General features: G+C 56.1%; 1 protein-coding gene and 1 long non-coding RNA gene across 2 annotated transcripts in view; both read right to left on the bottom strand.

The window, feature by feature from the left end:
• The window catches only part of PPARGC1B (PPARG coactivator 1 beta), a 112,383-nt gene that overhangs the window by 30,164 nt on the left and 64,740 nt on the right, over positions 1-17,479 (bottom strand). The window lies entirely within an intron of this gene.
• The window catches only part of LOC138850184 (uncharacterized), a 39,710-nt gene continuing 22,388 nt past the window's right edge, over positions 158-17,479 (bottom strand). Inside the window, exons 2-3 of the long non-coding RNA XR_016236357.1 lie at positions 11,132-11,346; positions 158-11,038 (exon numbers count right to left, since the gene is read on the bottom strand). This is a non-coding gene — a long non-coding RNA (uncharacterized LOC138850184). The remainder of the gene's footprint in view (positions 11,039-11,131; positions 11,347-17,479) is intronic.

Here is a 17,479-nt window from a genome sequence, read left to right as displayed (position 1 = left end):
GGTCCTAGTGTGTGGGCCCCTGCAACCATGTGGGAGACCCAGAAGAAACTCCTGGCTCCTGGCTTCAGCCTGGCCCAACCCCTGTCATTGTGGCCATTTGGGGAGTGAACCAGTCAACAGAAGATCTCTCTCTGTGTCTCTCCTTTTCTCTCTCTCTCTGTAAGTCTGCCTTTCAAATAAATAAATAAATCTTAAAACAACAATAACAACAACAAAAAAAAACACACCCTTGGCTCGTATTTTGGCGCCATGGGTAAAGCCACCACCTATGATGCCAGCATCCCATATAGGTGCCAGTTCAAGTCCCAGGTGCCTCACTTCCAATCCAGCTCCTTGTTAATGCACCTGGGAAAGCAGCGGAGGGTGGCCCAAGTGTTTGGTCCCCTGTTCCCAAGTGGGAGACCCGGAAGAAGCTCCTGGCTCCTGGCTTCAGCCTGGCTCAGCCCTGGCTGTTGCAGCTGTTTGGAGAGTAAAGCAGTGGATGGGAGACCTCTTTGCCTCTCCTTCTGTCTCTCTGTGACTCTGCCTTTCAGATAAATAAATCTTAAAAAAAAAAAAATCCCTAAGACACTTGTATCATGAAGCACTAGTGTTGTTGAAAAGAATGGGAGACCTGTGTGTTCTCCAAGGCACATTAAATGGAAACCTAAAATGTAGTGGTAAGCATTGGACCTAGATGAAGACACTGCTTGGGATGACCACATCTTACAACAGAGGGCCTGGGTTCAAGTCCCAGCTCTGCCTCTGAGTTCCAGTTCCTGCTAACGTGCATCCTGGGAGCAGCAGGTGAAGGCTTAGATACTTGGGTTTGCTGCCAATCACATGCGTTTCAGGCTGCTGGCTTTGGTCTGACTCAGCCCCAGCTGTCATAGGCATTTGTGGAATGAACCAGCGGATGGGAGATTCTCCCCACCCCCATTTCAGATAATAAATAAATAATTAACACGTTAATAACAACTAAGCTGAAAGATACTGGCATGTGGTAGATAATCCCACAGGTGTAAAGAGACAAAAATCAAACCCCGCATCTCTCCCTGGACGGGAACCGGAATTAAAAGAGAACGCAAACCTTCCCTGAACTTTTTGAAGCCCCTGCATCCGTGCACACACACAGGAAAAGCTCCAGAAGGTCACAAGCCCACCTGTCAGTGGTGGATGGGGAAGGGCTGGGGGCCCAGTTTGGGAACAGCATTGCCCAAATCAGTGGCTCCCGAGTGTGGTCATGTGTTACATCAGAAAGACTGGGAATGTTCAGACTTCATCCCGGACCTTCCGATTCAAGTGCTGGCTTTCTCGCTCTGGTCTCCCAAGTCTAAGACTCGTGGACGGAAGGGTGCCCTGCACACTCAGGAACAGCCTGGGGGCAGAGGCAGCGCCAGAAACCAAACACCACAGGGCAGCTGAGTCCAGACCCCTGTCCCCACTGCCCCTCCTGTAAAAGGGGACAACAACTCGGACCTTGTATGCTTGAGATCGAAAAAGGCACTGCTATGGCACAGTGGGTAAAGCCACCGCCTGCAACGCCAGCATCCTGTATATGAACGCTGGTTAGAGTCCTGCTGTTCTACTTCCCTGCAAGGCAGCGGAAGATGGCTCGAGTACTTGAGTCCTCTGCCACCCATGTTGGAGACCCAACCCTGGCTGTTGTGGCCAGTTGGGGAGTGAACCAGCAGATGGAAGATTCTCTCTCTCTCTCTCTCTTCCTCTCCCTCTTCCTACATTCCTCTGCCCATCAAGCAAATAAATACATCTTTGACTAAACAAATAAATAAATAGGAATTAAAGAGGCAGCACATAGCCTGGTCCAGTAGGATCTCAATGGCCATCGGCTAACAGCACCGAGTAGAGATAACGGAGCAACAGTAGGGAGGGAAACAGCCACATTTCACAGCAGCCAGGGGTGGGAGCTGTCTCGGGCAACACAAAGAAGCCGTGTGTGACACTTACAAGAAGTAGGTTTTGCCCAGGCCTTTTCCTTAATTGTTCCCACTTACTAGGCCTCATAAATTATGAATAAATGTGTATTATTAGCTCAACTCAACACAGGAAAAAGGCTTTTATCCAAATTTGGGTCAAACGTCTTAATTGGCATTCTGCGAGAATCCCGCCTGCACGGGCAGCACCAAGGCCAGGTCCTCGCAAGCAGCCGCCTGTGCTCTCGGGCCGGGCAACACGGGGCCCAGCAGGTCTCTGCCTCCAAGGCAGTGCGCCCATCACTGCTGTTCTGCACCCGCCTCCCCTTTCCCCAATCCACACGGATTCCACAACCTGAAATACTGAACAGCCGGTCATTCTGCACCAGGCACAGGAGCCACAGCAGGGGTCAGCCAGAGCCAGGGTCCTCTCAGAGCTCACCACTGGGGGGCAGGAGAGGATGTCACTACACACACAGTCACACGCACAAAAAAGCACCTGATGGCAGCAGTCCCGGTTATCCGCGGCTCAGTCCCCTGCAGCCAACCACACTCTGAAAACATTAAATGGAAAACTCCAGAAGCAAGCAATTCATACATTTTATTTCTTTTTTCTTTTTTCTTTTTTGACAGGCAGAGTGGACAGTGAGAGAGAGAGACAGAGAGATCTTCCTTTTGCTGTTGGTTCACCCTCCAATGGCCGCCGTGGCCGGTGTGCTGCGGCCGCCACACCGCGCTGATCCGATGGCAGGAGCCAGGTACTTCTCCTGGTCTCCCATGGGGTGCAGGGCCCAAGCACTCGCCATCCTCCACTGCACTCCCGGGCCACAGCAGAGAGCTGGCCTGGAAGAGGGGCAACCGGGACAGAATCCGGTGCCCCGGCCGGGACTAGAACCCGGTGTGCCGGTGCCGCAAGGCGGAGGATTAGCCTAGTGAGCTGTGGCGCCGGCTTCAATTCATACATTTTAAATCATACACATCTCTGAGTGGTGTGCCAAAAATCGTGCTGTCCAGCCCGGTGCCAGGTGGGACTCAGGTGACCCAGCCCACGCTGCAGGCAGTGCTGCCAGTCACCCCCTCGCAGACCTGGCCGTCGTCATGATCTGACCCACTGAGGCAGTGCTTATTATACTTAGCAGTGGCCCCGGAGTGCCAGAGCAGAGATGCTGCCATTTCACATATGCTATAAGGAAGTGCTCCGTTTAAGCGAAAGGCCAAAGCTCTTGACTTAATAAGGAAAGAAAGAAGAAAAAAAAAAAAGCCTTATGCTGAGGTTGCTAAGATCTATGATAAGAACAAATCTTCTATCCGTGAAATTGCGAAGAAGGAAAACGAAATATGTGCTAGCTTTGCTGTTGTGTCTCCAACTGCAAACGCTCCAGCCACAGTGCGAAAGTGCTTAGCTAAGATGGAAAAGGTATTACATTGGTCTGCTATGGATAGGAGAAAACAGAGTCCATGAATCTCTAGGCTTGGTTTCTTGCCTCTTGGTTTCAGGCACCCACTGAGGGTCCCCAAGGGTAGGAGGGCGACCTTCCAAATCCTGACTCTCCAGAGGGTGGCTGCATGCAAGACAGCTGATTGGCCTCCTGTCCTGTGCCATTTCCATCACACCTGCGATGCCTGGGTACAAGTTATTACAAGGACACACGTCTTTATTTCTCTTGGTAAACACCTAGGAGCAGAATTGCTGCGCCATATGGTAGGTGTGTGTGTAGCTTTATAAAAGCTACAAATTGTTCTCCACAGTGGCTGTACCAGGGTACACTCCCATCAGCCAGCTCTAAGAGTCTACTCAGTTCATGTCCTCACCAACACTTGTATTGTCAGTTGTTTCCATTTTAGCCATCTTAGCGGGTGTGTTTAAGCCCAGTGCTGCACTCTGAGCACTGTTCCTTTGTGAGCTGACATCTTCATAAGGAAGAAAACTCATCAATCCTGCATTTCAGACACAGTAAGGGCCATGAAACAGAAAGAGACCACATGTGCCGGTGCGGAAACACAGAGGCCGTGGGATCCGTCCTACGTAGGGGTCAGGAGGGCTTCCTGCAGGAGCAGACAGCGGAGTTGAGTTCTGAAGGATGAGAGAAGAGGTGGAGCCTTGCAGGCAGGGGGGACCGGCGACAACAAGGACCCCAGTGCAGTGGCCCCCAGGGCACAAGGTGCTGAGCTCAGGGCAGAGCGGGCGGAGGGTGGCAGAAGACACTCGCGGGGCAGGTGGAGGCCGGATCAGGAGAGGATTGCGAGGGATTTGGGTTTTACTCCAAGTGCGATGGGGGTAGGGCCTGCCTGCAAGCAGGGAGATGGGTTACGCTCCCGTAGCTACCCAGGCGAGGGGCAGGCGCTGGGGCAAGGAGGCCTCACTGGGACACCTCCCAGGGCCTGTGGAACAGGACGTGGGGCCAGAAATACAGACACAAGGACTCAGGACAGCTGGGGCCTGCCTGTCCAGCAATGCCCCAGCAACGAGCTTAGGGTAGCTCTTTCTCTTTGTTGCAGATCCCCTCACCCCGGTAACTCACAGCAGGCACTTCTGCGAGACCTGCTTCTTAGAATCAAGAGCCTCGAACGCCAGAGCGGCCAGGAGCCAGCAGCCCTGGGAGGTGGGCCAGGCAGGTGACGGTGGACATGCAGGTGCATGCCTGCAGCTGGTGATGTGTCTGCGGACATGGAAACCGAGGCCCAGTGGGGGCCGTGGACTTGCTCAGGGTCATCCAGCAAGTGTCCGGCCCTCGAAACTACGCCCCCTCCTTTGCAAAATGCCCAGAAGATGGTCGAGACGACAGCATGTACTGATTCCCCCAGGGCAGCAACACACACTCCACGCGAGCTCAGCACATAAAAATAGAGCTCGCCTCGTGGCCTTGTCCATCAGACCTGCAGCCATGCTCCAGCTAAAGACCATTAAGCAGTACACTAACAGTGATTTCTCCAGCCTTCTGCACATGCGAGGGGCTTTGAAGGGGTACCTCGGGTGACCCCATTCTCATGGAATAGTCTGAATCCAGGCCTTCTGAATCCAGGCCTTCCTGTCCTGTCCCAGCTGCCTCCTGCAGGCCTCGCCACCAGGGCCACCCAGGCCTGGGAGCTGCTGCCGTTACTGAGCTACTGTAGACATCCCCTCAGCTGTGTCTTAAAACACCCCTGCCGGGAGGGCTGTGCTTTTCCCAGGCCCCAATCACGAGACCTCACTTCTGTCAGTCCTCAAGGGCGTTGTGACCATGACCATGACCATGAGCTGGAAAAACTTCCGGTCCCCCAGATCCGAGGCAGGATGTCTGGGATGCAGGAGGCGGCAGCCTGAGGAACAGGCCTGTCTTGGGCCCCCTCCTAGCCCTGTCTTCTCAGCCAGGCTTCCCTCCTCGTGTGTCTGCTCTGTGCCCACATCTGCCCCGCTGGTAAGGACCCTGATGGCTGAGGCCCACACTGTACGCTGCCCACCCCTGTTAAGACCCAGGTAAAAATCACACTCCGAGGGACTGAGTTAGGGCAACCCTTTTTTTTTTTTTTTCTTTTCAGAGGACATAACTTAACTCATAACACCCAGGGACCCAGAAAGGTGAGCCCAGGATTCAAATTCAAGTCTCTTCTCACCCGGCCAAGCCTCTGCCACCATCCGTTATCCTGCCTCTGAAATGATGGGGACATGGAGCTCCTGACACTTCTGGGGCCAAACGCGCTGTGCACCAGGCCCCACCTGGCCGCTGTGCGTATGTCTGCTCACCCTGCGGCAGGGCCCTCTCCGGGTGCCGCACCCTCTGTGCGCCTCCCTGCTGCAACACACACTTCTCATCCGCGAGCGCCTTGTCTGCCCCAGCCAAGGAGATCAATGACCCTGGCAGTGGATTAACGGGGTTTCATCCAGACTCACATAAGTGGCTTCATTGGAAGCCTGTGTATCTTGTTGGAAATTGATTCCCTGCTTAAGAAAGAACGCATCTTCAGGAAAAATTGGTGGCTCTGCTTTCCTGGCTACAATCAGCAAATCACCCAGCTTGGTGCCCGGCCCGGAGCAGATTCTCAGAATTACTTAGTGGAAGGAAGGGAGCAGGAGGGGGAGGTGGGATGGCCGCAGAGACAGCCCAGGCCCCGGCCTGCCCAGGACTCCCAATGGGTCATTCTGGGGGTCACCTGACCTCCCTGGTCCTCACTGCCCCCTCTGGAGAACAACATTAAAATCAGACAGACCCGCAGGGCCCCTCCTGCCCAAGCATCTGACACAATCCGGTGCTTGCTTGATTTCTGAAGCCACGTTGGCTTCGGGGAAACATTCAAGGAGACCTCGGTGCTTCCTGAACACATGGGTGAACGAAGGAATGAATTCCCAGAAGGGAGACGAGAGTGGAGAAAGAAGGGCGGTCAAGAAATGGAAAAAAGTCGAAGCAAGGGGCCAAGGGCCCAGGCACTGGCTTTGCTGCTAACACCTGAGATCGCGGCCCTGACTTTGACCAGCTTGGTTGTTACAGACAAAACGGGGCAACAAAAAGAACCCTACTTGACAGATTCTTAACAAAAACAGAGTAAGGCAGGCTGGGAGGCAGGCGTGTATCAGATTAGAGGCGCTGAAATCCTAACCCTCATGGGGCTGGGCTTAGGAGACGGTGCAGGGTGTGTGTGTGTGTGTGTGTGTGTGTGTTGTGTGTCTTCAGTAGGTGATCAGGTCACAGAGGCAGGGGATTAGGGCCCCACTTGCCCCCTCTGGCAGGTGGGGACACAGCAAGAAGCCACCACCTAGGAACCAGGAAATGGCCACAACGGGTTGGGCTGGGCAGGTCAGAGTACATATGAGGAATGTGATGGGGCCTCACTGGTTGAATTTCACTCTGGAGAGACTGGCAGCCATCTTTGCCACTACCTGGGAGGGAAGCCAGCACAGGGGACACAGGGCCAAGAGAGAGACGAGTTTCCGATAAAGTCATCTGAACGCTTGGATCCAGCTGTGCCTGAAGCCGTCAATTCCCTGAGCTCAGCAGATATGCAAGAGAACAAACTCCCCGAGTACACTGCAAGCTAGTAGGAGTTTTTTTACCTATCGGGCAAAAGTGATGATGAATTCATTTCTCTTATGTTAGGAAAAACGCCAGTCTTCCCACTGTCATCCAGGGTGCTACACTCCCGGTGAGGCTCCTGGGAGACCAACAGGATGAGCAGCTTGGTCCCCACAGCCTCCTGAGACACAGAAGCCACAAACACCAAACTCCAGAACAAGCAGACTCAGTGGAGGGGCTCCGAGCCCAGCCTTAAGGAACAGAACACCCCAAACTCAGAGAGGAGCCAGCCATCGCCGGGCCTCCTGCCGAAGCACTCCAGGCTGAGCACCTCCCCAGGGATGCCAGCAGCCTCGGGTCTGCCAAGCATGACCTTGGGTGAGGCTCAGCCCAGTCTGGCTGGGACCCCAGCCCCAGTCAACCCAGTGCCTGGTCAGGGCTTGGCAAAAGATTAGCAGATCAGAAGAGAGTGGGTCCTCCAGCCTGGAGAGCAAGCCAGGGCCCAGTGCTCAGGACTAAGGCTGGGCAGGACCCCCGCAACCAAGCAGGAGCCTAGGAAAGTCTGCTGGTCATGGGAGGCAGGCCCACAGGCTGGGGCAGGCAGGGTCCCTCACTCTGCCTGGGGGCACCTGCTTCAGCATGGAAGACGCAACTTGGAGCTCCTGAACTTGTCACCTGGGGCAGCTCTCTATTCCTTGCAGCCAAACCTAACTGCAACCAGGTCCTGCCAGTCTTGGAACACCGGAAGCCGTCCTAACTGCCCAGCCCACACTCCACCGCGCCTGTGACAACACCCTCCACTAAGGCCCAGGCCCTGGGTGATCTGGGCCTACCAGCTGACTTGTCTACTAGGAGTAACCCTTGTCACTGTCATTTCAAAACTGAATTGAAAGGCTCATAAACAGATGACAGGAGTACAAAAGAAGAGATTTCAATGAAAACTAGCTGAAGGCTAGGATTTAATAAAGTTGCATTGCAATAAAAAAAAAAAAAAGCAGGAGGGGAGGGAGTGCTGGATGAGACGCTAGTTATGTCCACAGGACAGAGCCGGTCTTTAATTTCTGGCTCCAGCTCCGGACTGCAGGTTCCTGACAATGCGAACCCTGGGAGGCAGTAGTCATGCCCCAAGTAGCTGGACCCCTGTCACCTACATGGGACAACTGGATTACGTTCCTAGTGCCTGGATTTGGCCTGGCCAAGTAGGCATTTGGGGAGTAAACCAGCAGATGGGGGCTGTCTCTCTCCATTCTCTCTCTCTCTCCTCCTTCTCTCTCTGTTTCTCTCAGTATCTATCTCTCTGACTCTGGAATAAATTCTTTTTTCACATTACTGTCCGATTCCATGTAATAAAAGATAAGGAGATATGTCCAAGGGTCCAGAAGGATTCAGCACCCCGAGGACTTCACAACAGCCTCGATCCTCGACCCAACTGAATGACTTCTGGAGCTGGAAGTGGAAGTCTGGCACCGTGGGCGTGGACCATGCAGAAAAGCTGGTGCCACACACAGCCCCACAGAGAAAGAGCGGCCAAGATCCACTGCCGTGTCCGACAGCGCCATGGAAAGTGTGAGGTGCTGTTTCCTGAGCTGGGGCTTCATCTGCCTTCTTCCTAGGAATTCCCCACCCTCCCACCCCTCCTCAGTCCCAAGCTGTACAGCCCCACCCTCATTAGATAAGGTGACTCCTGCACAGGCATTCTGGTCTCCAGAGCCCAGCACGCGAAGCTCCCAGAGGACTGACGTGACACAGAGCCAGGGGCTTGCTGGGAGAAGATTCCACGAGAACATGTTTAGAGACAAAAAGTCTGGTTTTGCAAATGAGGACGCTGAAGTTCCCAGGAAGGGAAGTGGGGTGGGGAGGGGCACGGCAGCGCGCAGTGAGGAGCCGTCCAGATCCACAGATCCACAGATGCACCCAGCCGGCTCCTGGCGGGGTCAGGGCACACCCTGGGACTGCCCCTGTCCCCTGTCCGAAGCCACTTCCTCAACAGCCCTAGCCCAGACACACCAAATTCTGCACCAGATCTCCCCCACCCCCTTCAGAGGAAAGGGAAGAAGAGAGCAGGAAGCCTCTCCCGGGGCAGGAGAGGCTCCACCTCCTGGCCCCGCTCGCCCGTTGGTTGCCTTCGCAGCAGTCCCTGATCCAACAGAAATCTGCAGGCTCTTGCTGCTGCGCCTGGTGAAATACCCATAGTGGAGCGGCTCCCTGTGGCCAGGCACCTGGGGGGACAGAGACTGGACCCCCCTCTCCTCTGCCACTGAGGTCTCGCCCACCACCGACCCCGTCCCATCAGCAGCAGCTCAGATCCCGGCACCTGTCCCACCGGCACTGGGCTGCCCCCGTCCAGGCAGGAGGGGTTTGTCACTGTTTGCCTTTAAACAATTAAGGGTGAAGTATGCACAATGACACAGGCGCAGGTGCTGTAGGGTCAGTGTAATATGCACATGGTGTTTGCCTGCGCTTGGAGTCGATTTCATGCCCTTGAACTTGTCAAGAGCCTCTTGTATTCAAAGGACAGTAGCAGGAGGATCACCTGCCAGACCAGACCGTGAAGGTACGGGAGCAGAGCTGGCCCCAGCTCAGGTCTCACTGGTTACGGGAGTCACTGAGCCTGTGTGTCTCGGGAGACCAGCTCTCTTGGGGAACCCTGTGGAGCTAGAGTTTCCACCGTGGGGCCTCTGGGCTGGCGGCTCGCTCAGCCTGGGCCGCCTCCCCTCTCCTCTTCTTCCCAGAGCTGCTTCCTTCGCATCGTCTCAGATTAAACGTCCCTCCCACAGGGGCCCCTCCCTCACCCAGCACCCTGCAGGAATTCCCTCCATCACACTGATATCCACCCACCCTACCTTTAAAACTGTGCTAAGATACACAGAATATGGAAGTTTCCTGTGAAACAGGTCAGTGGCATTAAGGACATCCACACTGCTGTGCCTGTCACCACCATCCAACTGCAGAAGCTTCCCCCTTGTGAATTTATCCGCTGTCTACTGTGCCTCGCCCAGGGGGACCTCCAGGTGGACAGGAGCAGGGTCTATCTGGTTCCCCAGTGCTGCATCCAGTGCCTAGCATACAGTAGGTACTCAATAAAGACAGGTTTAATGAACAAAATGACTGCCTTGTTAAATGCGAAGGGTGACGCAGGCAAAGAGAAAGGAATGTGTGCATTTTCCCCCCAAGACAAGGCCACCCTGCCCACCAGATAAGCAGCCCACACTTTCTCAAACTCTACCGAGGCAAAACCGCTGCAAGCTCTTTTTCTGTCCTGGTTCCAGGCCCCTCCATGAGGTCAAGAATGAAGACAGATGATCACACAAACCACCTGACATCAACACTCACCATTTCAACACATCGGCTCTACCGAAAGCAACATTTTATCAGGCACCGGAGGGCAGGCACAAAAATAGCCCGCGGGGATCCAATGCCACCCTCAGCTGCCCTCCTGACTCTTGGGGTGGTGCGGAGGCCTCAGGAGGCCCGGGGAACCCGGGGAGGGGTCATCTGTCACAGCGCAGCGCAGGAACTGGAAGGTGGAGCCTGGCCTGAGAAGAGGGTACTCCGAGCCCCCAGTCCTCAGCAGTCAAGACAGACCATATCTTACCCCACTGCTTTCTTTAAAATAAAAATCAGTGCAAAAAAAAAAAAAAAAAAAACATCCATGATTAAGACAATTCTACATAAAGGCGTACTGACTTTTCCCTTTGCCACAGGCCTCTATGTGGCTATGCAGGGCATATGTCCTGTTCCTGCCTTTATTTTTATTTTTAAAGATTTGTTTATTTGAAAGGCAGAGTCACAGAGGGAAAGAGAGAGAAGCTGACAAGGAAACACATCTTCTATCCATTGGTCCACTCCGCAAAATGGCCACAAGAACCAGGCCTGGGCCATCCTGAAGCCAGGAGCCAAGAGCTTCTTCCAGGTCTCCCACGTGGGTGACAGGGGACCAAGCACTCGGGCCATCATCTTCCGCTGCCTTCCCAGGCGCATGAGCAGGGAGCCGGAGCAGCCGGGACTCGAACCAGCACTCTGAAGTGGGATGCCGCCTTCACAAGCAGCCGCTTAACCCGCTGCACCACAATGCCGGCCCTCTGGCTTATGTTAAAATGTGATGTTTTGTTCAGCATGGGTTTTCTACAGCAGTACCTTTAAACACAGAATAAAAATGATTGACCTTCATTCCTGACCTTTTCTGCCAGAGCCACGTGACCCCACCCATCCCCTCACGCCAGCTCTCACCTGGCTGCAATGACACTGGGAAGAGCAACTGCTGTGCAGGTGGCTGAGAGGGGGTCACAGGGGCGGCCTCAGCTTCAACAGCTCTACCACGGGGCCCAGAGCCCTCTGCGCCCTGTAGAACTGCCCCAGCCCCATCCAGCGTGGTGTTCGGGAAAACTGGCAGGGGCTGTCCCTCGAGGAGGAGCCGCCAGGAAATTCTCCAAGTGGACACCTGCCTGATTTGCAGTGAAAGGGGCTTGCTGAAGAGGGCAAAGAGAGATCAGGGCGATTCCTGGTTCTCCCGATACCCTCACGCCTCCCATTCGGACCCCATTCAGGAACAGAAAGGCAAGCAAAGGGTTACTGCTGGCCCGGGGAACAAGCCCCGTCCCACCCGTTCTGAAGCGGAAATGGTGGCCACTGACATCCTCATCGCCAGCAGGCACAGGCCTTCCTTCCCGGCCACGCTGCAAGGGCGTTCCTCAAAGGCTGAACATGCAGGGGGCAGCAGGATGGGGCCAAAGTGTCTGGCTTTGGGATGACAGAAAGTTCTGGAAGCAGAGACAGGTGACGGTTGCACGACACAGTGGATGGCCTGACCGGCCCTGGTCTGTACCCTTCCAGCAGTGAATTGTATGCTACCTACATTTTTACCACAATGCAACACAATAAGCACAGAAAGTCCCTAAAATCACAAACAAGCAAACCCCAGGGCCGGCACTCTCCGTCTGGAGGTGTCCTCTGGGGTCCCTGGTTCTGTTTATGTGTCTCTGGCCCTGGCTGGCAGGAGAGGCTGCAGGCGCTGGGCCAGGGCTCGGCTGAGAAGCCCTCTTGCCTGTTAACGCTGTTATAAATAACCCAGAAAGAGGCAGGAGAGGGGGCCTGGCAGGAGCGTGAAGGTCAGGCAGGCCCTCCGTGGCATCCGAAGAAATGTCACACTCAGCCGGCAAGGTGCGAGTGCGCATCCTCAGCCCCGCGCCGCCCAGGCTGCCGGGGGCCTCACCAGCTCTCCCACCCAGGGCAGGCAGCTGTGACGTGGGGGTGAGCAGGGGGGCCGTGGGGTCCCCCTTCCCTGGGTCAGCAGGGGCTGAAGTCAGGTCCCCCCGCCCCCCAGAACCAGGCCCCAGGCTCCACCGCAGCCTGGGCGACCTGGGGAGAGATGACTCAGCAAGGCCCCTGCTGCTGCACAGCCTGGGAGCCGGAGGGGCCTCCCAGCCCATCTGCTCCTGCGGTTCCCACGTTGGGCTCCCTGGGGAACCCCCTTCCTGACAGCCACCCCCACAGCCGCGCCATGCCCCAGGCTTTGAAGTGGGAGGGATTATGAGGGAGTTAATTGGGTTTTCCATTTTTATTAACCAAGAGCCGTACAGTGGCAAGTCCATCACATTCCTATTTAACCTCAGTGAGTTCGCATTATGTGCTCTAGCACAAAACAAATAAATTAAAAGCCAAATTTCTATTTCTTTCTTACACATTAAAAATAGGGTGTCAGAGTTCACATACGAATTCCGCAATTGCACTGACTCTTGCACACACATGCCTATTATTCACACACAATTCCAGGAGTTAAGGGGGCCGACTGGACCCCAGCCCAGAACACACAGGACCCCCTTTCAGAACATCCAAGTGGCTCGTATCAGCCTGGCACGGTGGCTCTGCCTCATGTCCCCAACAGAGAAGCTAAGGCTCAGGGACCAGTTGTGACTTTCCTTAAAATGTGGGTCCAGCCCAGAGCCCCAGACTCTCTGCTGTTCCTGCCCAGGGTGACCACAGACAGCTGTTAATGACAGTGTGGGAAAAGTGCTCTGCTCTGCTCTGTGCAAGTTTATTTACTTAGACTATGAAATAAGAGGGGGAGGGTGCAATTCTCAGTGCCTGCTGGTGTCTCGCAGAGTCGCTGGTTTAGGAAGGCCTGGCCACATGTCTGTGATGTCCACCCAGCGGGGAGAAAGCCAAGGCTGAGCCTGGCCTTGCGGTGTGCAGAAGCCCTCATCAGCTCTCCCACGCGGCGCAGGCAGCCACTCAACTCCCACCCCCACTCACATCCACCATGGGGCATGGCCTAGGCCTGCCAGCTCTGACCCCGCCTCCTGGACACTCCCTCCTCCCCCTGCCGCCCTTCAGTCTCAGCTAGAGGGGCCTTGCGAATGCCCCAGCCCCCTGCTCACTTTGGACTTGACACAAGGCTGTTATCACAGTGACAACCCAGGGGCTGCTGTCTTCCTGGGTGCTGACTGCAAACTACACAGGCCAGTGCCCGGCGCAGAGTGGGTGCTCTCGGAGCCTCCATTCCCAGGCCAGCCAGGCCTCTCGGCTTGGCACTGCAGTGTGGAGTCTCCCGCCCCACGGCCGCTTCCGTCCCTTCCGTCCTGCAAATTCTGGCCTTTCCTTTTCCGGCGGCTCCAATGATGAGAAATGCAGACACACCAGCTCCCAGATAGAGCTGGTGGGAAACAGATCCTCCCAGGCCCTAGCAGGCCCTCCTTGGGCACATGGCCAGGAAGGGCCAGAGGCCCAAGAGGCCTTCACAGCGGGCCCCCACAGGCCCATGGTACTGGCCGGCCTGCAGCTACGGCTGACCATGCTTGCGCACACATGTGCTCCAGGGGGAAGCACTGGGCATGTGAGGCCACAGGGCGCCCATCCCCCCGGGCGGAGGCGCGCTCGCTACAGGCTCCTCCCACTTCCCCAAGGCCAGGGCACCTGCGCTAAGGCAGGGAAACAGTCCAATGTGCCTGACCACAGAGAGCAGGAAGCACACAGCTCGAAGATGCAAAACTCTGCACTCCCGTGAGAGAAGCCCCCCAGGCCCTGTGTCAGTGCCACTGGAACCCACTTTCCTGGCCTCACAGGCACCTCCCACCCTGTTAAGATTGGCTTCTCAGGGCTCACACAAACCCTATATGCTGTAAATCAGACGTTCTCCCACTGAGCCGCACCACAGGACAGAAGCTAAGCCGTTTTTCCAAGAGGAGAAGGGAGCTTTGGAGAGGGCAAGTGACTCTCCTGATGTCACACGGCAAGTTAAGAAGACCAGGACCCCTGACTCCTAGCTGGAAACCCCTGGATGGGGAGTCGCAAGCCTAAATCCCTGTGCTAGTGTCATGGGACCCTGGACAAGGCCCTCTTTTCTGAGCCCCGGGTCACCCACGCCAGCACTGGCCAGCTTTGGAGACCATCATCCATCAACCAGGACCCCAGCACACGTGAGGTCAGCCTGAGACCCCTGGCAGGTGCTCCAGCAGTCATTCCTAGAAAGAGGGAAGATGGTGGTGAGTACGGAGGGGCTGGTGTCACAGTGGCGCATGCCCGCAAGGGCGTCACGGCAGGACAGACGGATCCGCTGGCTCTTCGCTGTGCTGCTCCACGTGGGCTCCGCAGACCAGCCCCAGCCTCACACAAAGCTCGCTAAACACTACACTGAACCCCAGACCTCGTCAGTCACAACCTACACTGCTTTAAGATTTATCGTCTTGAAAGCAGAGCGACAGACAGAGAGGTAGAGTGAGAGAGACACATCTTCCATGTGCTGGTTCATGTCCTAAGTGCCCCCAACAGCCACCAGGAGCCTGGAACGCTATCCAGGTCTCCCCTGTGGGTGGCAGGGACTCAATCATCTGCCGCCTTTCCAGGTGCACCAGCAGGTAGCTGGCTGGGAAGCGGAGGGGTTGGAATGCAAACAGTTGCTCCAAATGGGATGCAGGCGCCCTAGCTGTGCCACAACACCTGTCCCTAAATCTATATTTCAACAAGAACCCAGGGCAGCCATGTGCCCATTCAAGTTTGGGAAGCAGGAACTATAAAGTCAGGAGTCAGATCCCAGCACGTGACCGTGGGGCAAGACCTGGGTCCTCCCAGTGAGGGTTTCCCCGTCTGGGCAGAGATGACACAGCAGACAGCGCTGGCACTCCCAGGAGGGCTCCAGAGACCGGCAGCTCAGCCCGCAGCCCACAGGGAACAGCGCCCAGCTGGGAGCTGCTTTCCTCCCTGGGCAGCCTGCAGGAAGGAGGCCTCCACTGCCCCTCTAAGATCTGCTTGCCCAGCTGGGAGGCGCGGGAATGACCCCACGGGGCAGCCACAGATGGGGACAGGGTGGGGACAGAGGGGAAGGAGGAGAGGAGAGGAAGTGAGAAGAAAACTGAAAACAAGCCGCAGAGATCATCTGAATCCCAGGAGGCAGGCGACATGTGAGACCCAGAGACACAGCCCGTCCAGCTCCTGCCCTCGGTCAAGGGCTGCCAGAGCCAGCAGGCTGGGAGGCTGTGTGCCCTGCGGCTGCAAGCAACAAGGCCTCCGCAGCCTGGCTCTGAACTGGGTCTGTGGCCGGGCTAACACAACACCGAGGGTCACTGGAGCAACAGGATGGAAGCTGGGGCTGTGGGTCAAGCCCAGAGAAGTCAGGTTCAATGTAGAGAACGCTCACCTAGGGCAACTGTCAACCAGCAGAGCCAGCCGGTGAGGGGCCGAGGCGACACACTGGGCCCCAGTAGAGCCGCACTCGCCCACTAGCTAGCTCACTGGTAGTAGTCCCGCCTGTCCTCACGAGGGCTTTGTCTGCACAGTGGCCGGCACAAAGCCATCATGCAAAGGACCCCAAGTGCACGGCAGTCCCCAGGCAAGTGCTGGAGCAGCTGCAGCCTCCCCCAACCCGGTCACAGGCCTCAACCCTGCAGCTCTGACACAGACCCAGGCCGCATCTCCATGGAATCACACTCGAGGCAGCACGGCCCTCAGCCTCCAGCACAGGCTGCTGGCGCACAGCGATCACAGCCATTTTCTCAGGACCTCACTGGCTCCGTACGACTCCTCTCGGTAAACACCGAAATCCTCCCTGCGGCCAAGCTGCCCTGCACAGCCTGGCGCCGGCTGGCCTGCCCCCACCCCTCCCCACCTCTTGGCCTGCTGCAGCTCCCTCTCTCCCCAGCATTCACCTGGATCTGTCTCCCCATGGAGCCTCTGCACCTGCTACCTGCTGTTCCCTCTCCCTGGGCCACCCTTCCCACACATAGACGCTTTGCACAGCTCTCACCTCTTCAGCTCCACTCTCCACTCCCTCGGGGAAGGCTCGCTTTGAGACTGCATTCCCCAGGAGGAGCCCTGTTGTACCCTCTTGCAGGCTTCCAGGCTTCCGGAGCCTTCTGGAGCTTAGCACAGTGGGCAATAAAACATTTGTTTGCAGGAGTATTTTCCTGGCGCCTGGCACACAGTAAGTGCTCAATAAACCCTGAGAGACTGGCTGGGGAGCAGCCTGGCCAGTCCCTGGCCAGCACCTCACCCACTCATGCCACCAGGGCCAGCCCTCCCTCTTGCCTCATCCCCCAGCCCTTAACACTGCACACTGGGGACACAGCCCAATGCTGCTTGGACCTGGGTCGACGTCCATGACCCACAGGCCCGGCGCCAGAGATCCAATCGTTTCTAGATGTGATTTTCTTGAAAGCAGCTTTGGGTGATGGCCAGGGGAGGAGTGTGCCGCCGGCCTCGGCAGTAAACGCTGATGAAGCTGTCTGGGCCGGCTGAGCCGAGATCAGGAAATGCCAAGGTTTGAAAGCATCCGGAACCCATTTATTTACTGTTGTTCTTGCACTTCCAGGCTATTCTGAGACCTGGGTCGATCGGCAGGCCCTCCTCCTTTCAAATGTTCACTCCCTCCACCCCCAGTCTGCACCTGGCCCTGCCTGTCGGGGGACTCTGCTGCCCCAGCCCTGGCCATCACGCGACAACAGCAGCAGCAGCACAAACAAGGGGGTTTGTTCTTGGTCACCGGGTCCCTAGGAGCACAGTAGGACCTTTCTCAGGAAGTCCCTGGATGGTCAGCTCCATGTGAGAGATGGGGAAATTGAAACTCAGAGAGGTAAACATGCTGGCCCGGGGTAGCACAGCCAGGAAGTGCTGGAACTGGGATTTGATCCAAGTCTACAGGCTCCTAGCACCCAGCAATGCCGCCTCCATCTTTGTGCAGTCAGCCCTGCCTCCCTATGCCTGGGCTGGATTCTCTCTCAACTTGCAGGGACCCCTCTCCAGCCACCTGCTGTGCTCCCAGTGTCCACACACCACAGTTCAGAAGCCACCCAGCTCCGTGCACACCGCTCTTGGCAAGATGGGTTGTTGAGTGAGTAGGGAGTTAACAGCTATCTCCCACCGTGTGTGTTTCTCTGCTGATGCGGACAGTTTGAGGGATGGCAGAGGTCATGGGATATCCATCTTCTATTTAATGCTCTTCACTCTTTGAAGGATTTTTATTTCTCACATACATGCTCCAGTCTACTCCCCAAAGCCCATTCCATAAGCCACCTCCCCCACGAGGCCTGCCCTGGTTGCCTTAGCTTGTTCCTCTTTGATTTCTCTTTCTGGGGTACTTGGGCCACT

Source organism: Oryctolagus cuniculus, chromosome 6 (genome assembly GCF_051225735.1).
Source record: "Oryctolagus cuniculus isolate XC-2025 breed Fujian yellow rabbit chromosome 6, ASM5122573v1, whole genome shotgun sequence".
NCBI classification, from domain to species: Eukaryota; Metazoa; Chordata; class Mammalia; order Lagomorpha; family Leporidae; genus Oryctolagus; species Oryctolagus cuniculus.
The sequence above is the reverse complement of the archived record's forward strand: the minus strand, read 5'-3'. Positions and strand labels throughout refer to the sequence as shown.